Raw genomic sequence first — 4,146 nt, 5'->3', positions numbered from 1 at the left:
CACTGTTACATCTTAATAGGACGTGAGGGTACAAACAAAATCACGTCATACAATTATTGGGGCTGTGATCTGTGGGGAGTATGTAGGATTAGGGGGCCTCCTAAATTTGTCTGTTATGTAGGATTCCTATAAGATTTTGATTTCTATATACACATCTTTACGTTTAGTTTTCATGTAGTGATACTCCTCTAAACTCAAAACAGTTTGACATTGGTCCAACCACTGTGATAGGGAGGGAGTCGTAGGTGATTTCCAGTTTCTTACTATCAGTGTTTTTGCACTGTTAATTAGAATATGTAATAATTTAGTTTGACAGGTGGTACGTTTTTTAGGAGTGAGGTTAAATAGCCACAATAGGTTAAATATCCACAATAGCATCATTTTTGGGCCTAAAATAGTAGCTGTTTCTTTTATTACTTTTGTCCAGAAAGGGGCGATGGCAGGTCATTGCCACCATATGTGTTACATTGTTCCCACCTGGGAATGGCACCTCCAACATTGGTCACTGACTTTGCTAAATAGTTTATGGCATCTATGCATTAATTTAATATTTGTCTCAAGCATTCTACAGGAGATGGAAGTCTTAGTAATGTTGGCAAATATCCATTTAATTTCTGAGGAAGTGATGTCTAACCCATGTTCATGTTTCCATCTATCCATGTAATAAGGGGTATGGCCAAGTGACTGAGTCTGCAAGAGGGTGTACATGTGTGATAAAGCATGAGTTATTGGGGTGTGTTTACTGCATAGAGTCTTAGAGATTCAAACTGGGTGAGTGGTCTCATCATGTTTTCTTTCATGTAATTAGCAAGAGTCCATGAGCTAGTGACGTATGGGATATACATTCCTACCAGGAGGGGCAAAGTTTCCCAAACCTTAAAATGCCTATAAATACACCCCTCACCACACCCACAATTCAGTTTTACAAACTTTGCCTCCGATGGAGGTGGCGAAGTAAGTTTGTGCTAGATTCTACGTTGATATGCGCTCCGCAGCAAGTTGGAGCCCGGTTTTCCTCTCAGCGTGCAGTGAATGTCAGAGGGATGTGAGGAGAGTATTGCCTATTTGAATACAGTGATCTCCTTCTACGGGGTCTATTTCATAGGTTCTCTGTTATCGGTCGTAGAGATTCATCTCTTACCTCCCTTTTCAGATCGACGATATACTCTTATATATACCATTACCTCTGCTGATTCTCGTTTCAGTACTGGTTTGGCTTTCTACAAACATGTAGATGAGTGTCCTGGGGTAAGTAAATCTTATTTTCTGTGACACTCTAAGCTATGGTTGGGAACTTTGTTTATAAAGTTCTAAATATATGTATTCAAACATTTATTTGCCTTGACTCAGAATGTTCAACTTTCCTTATTTTTCAGACAGTCAGTTTCATATTTGGGATAATGCATTTGAATTAATCATTTTTTTTTACCTTCAAAAATTTGACTCTTTTTTCCCTGTGGGCTGTTAGGCTCGCGGGGGCTGAAAATGCTTCATTTTATTGCATCATTTTTGGCGCTGACTTTTTTGGCGCAAAAATCCTTTTCCGTTTCCGGCGTCATACGTGTTGCCGGAAGTTGCGTCATTTTTTTGACGTTATTTTGCGCCAAAAATATCGGCGTTCCGGATGTGGCGTCATTTTTGGCGCCAAAAGCATTTAGGCGCCAAATAATGTGGGCGTCTTGTTTGGCGCTAAAAAAATATGGGCGTCGCTTTTGTCTCCACATTATTTAAGTCTCATTATTTATTGCTTCTGGTTGCTAGAAGCTTGTTCACTGGCATTTTTTTCCCATTCCTGAAACTGTCATTTAAGGATTTTGTTCAATTTGCTTTATATGTTGTTTTTTTTATTACATATTGCAAGATGTTCCACGTTGCAACTGAGTCAGAAGATACTTCAGGAAAATCACTGCCCGGGGCTGGAGCTACCAAGCTAAGTGTATCTGATATAAATTTTTGGTATCTGTTTCTCCAGCTGTTGTTTGTATTGCATGTCATGACAAACTTATTAATGCAGATAAAATTTCCTTTAGTACTGTTATATTACCTGTTGCTGTTCCGTCAACATCTAATTTTCAGAGTGTTCCTGATAAACATAAGAGATTTTATTTTTTAAATCCATTTAGAAGGCTATGTCTGTTATTTCTCCTTCTAGTTTACATAAAAGTCTTTTAAAACTTTTCTTTTTTTCAGATGAATTTTTAAATGAACGTCATCATTCTGATACTGATAATGGTTCTTCTGGTTCAGAGGTTTCTGTCTCAGAGGTTGATGCTGATAAATCTTTGTATTTGTTCAAGATGGAATTTATTCGTTCTTTATTTAAAGAAGTATTAATTGCTTTAGATATAGAGGATTCTGGTCCTCTTGATACTAAATCTAAACGTTTAAATAGGGTTTTTAAATCTCCTGTAGTTATTCCAGAAGTGTTTAATCTCCCTGATGCTTTTTCTGAAGTAATTTCCAGGGAATGGAATAATTTGGGTAATTATTTTACTCCTTCTAAACGTTTAAGCAATTATATCCTGTGCCATCTGACAGATTAGAGTTTTTGGGACAAAATCCCTAAGGTTTGGGGCTATCTCTATTCCTACTAAAATGTACTACTATTCCTACGGCAGATAGTACTAAATTTAAGGATCCTTTAGATAAGAAAATTGAATCCTTTCTAAGAAAAGTTTACTTATGTTCAGGTAATCTTCTTAGACCTGCTATATTTTTACCGGATGTTGCTGCAGCTTCAACTTTTTGGTTAGAAGTTTTAGCGCAACAAGTAACAGATCATAATTTTATAGCATTATTATTATTCTATAACATGCTAATAATTTTATTGGTGATACCATCTTTTGATATCATTAGAGTTGATGTCAGGTATATGTCTCTAGCTATTTTAGCTAGAAAAGCTTTATGGATTAAACTTGGAATGCTGATATGTCTTCTAAGTTAACTTTGTTTTTCCCTTTCTTTCCAGGGTAATAATCATTTTTTCGTTCTTTTTCTCATAATAAGGAACAAAAGCCTGATCCTTCATCCTCAGGAGCGGTATCAGTTTGGAAACCATTTCCAGTTGGAATATATCCAAGCCTTATAGAAACCTATAGTCAGCTCCTAAGTACCCATGAAGGTGCGGCCCTTTTTCCAGTTCAGCTGGTATGGGGCAGATTACGTTTTCTTCAAAGGAATTTGGATCAATTCCGTTCTCAATCTCTGGTTTCAGAACATTGTTTCAGAAAGGTACAGAATTGGCTTCAGTTAATGCCTCCTGCTAAGAGATTTTTTTCTTTCCCGTGTCCCAGTTAACACAGCAAGGCTCAGCATTTCTGAAATGTGTTTCAGATCTAGAGTTGGCTGGAGTAATTATGCCAGTTCCAGTTCTGGAACAGGGGCTAGGGTTTTATTTTATCTCTTCATTGTACCAAAGAAGGTCAATTCCTTCAGACCAGTTCCGGATCTATCAATATTGAATCGTTATGTAAGGATACCAACATTCAAGATGGTTACTGTAGGACTATTCTGCCTTTTGTTTAACAAGGGCATTATATGTCTACAATAGATTTACAGGATATGTATCTGCATATTCCGATTCATCCAGATCACTTTTAGTGTTTGAGATTCTCTTTTTAGACAAGCATTACCAGTTTTGTGGCTCTACCGTTTGGCCTAGCCTCAGTTCCAAGAATTTTTTTCAAAGATTCTCGGTGCCCTTCTTTCTGTATTCAGAGAACAGGGTTTTGGTATTTCCTTATTTGGACGATTATCTTGGTATTTGCTCAGTCTTCTCATTCGAAGAATCTCATGCGATTCGACTTGTGTTGTTTCTTCAAGATCATGGTTGGAGGATCAATTTACCAAAAAGTTCATTGATTCCTCAGTCAAGGGTAACCTTTCTGGGTTTCCAGATAGATTCAGTGTCCATGACTCTGTCTTTAACAGACAAGAGACGTCTAAATTGTTTTCAGCTTGTTGAAACCTTCAGTCACAATCATTCCCTTCGGTAACCTTATGCATGGAAATTCTAGGTCTTATGACTGCTGCATCGGACGCAATCCCCTTTGCTCGTTTTCACATGCGACCTCTTCAGCTCTGTATGCTGAATCAATGGTGCAAGGATTTCACAAAGATATCTCAATTTATATCTTTAAAACCGAT

This window comes from Bombina bombina, chromosome 9 (assembly GCF_027579735.1).
Source record: "Bombina bombina isolate aBomBom1 chromosome 9, aBomBom1.pri, whole genome shotgun sequence".
Lineage (NCBI taxonomy): Eukaryota > Metazoa > Chordata > Amphibia > Anura > Bombinatoridae > Bombina > Bombina bombina.
Note: the sequence above shows the minus strand (reverse complement) of the source record.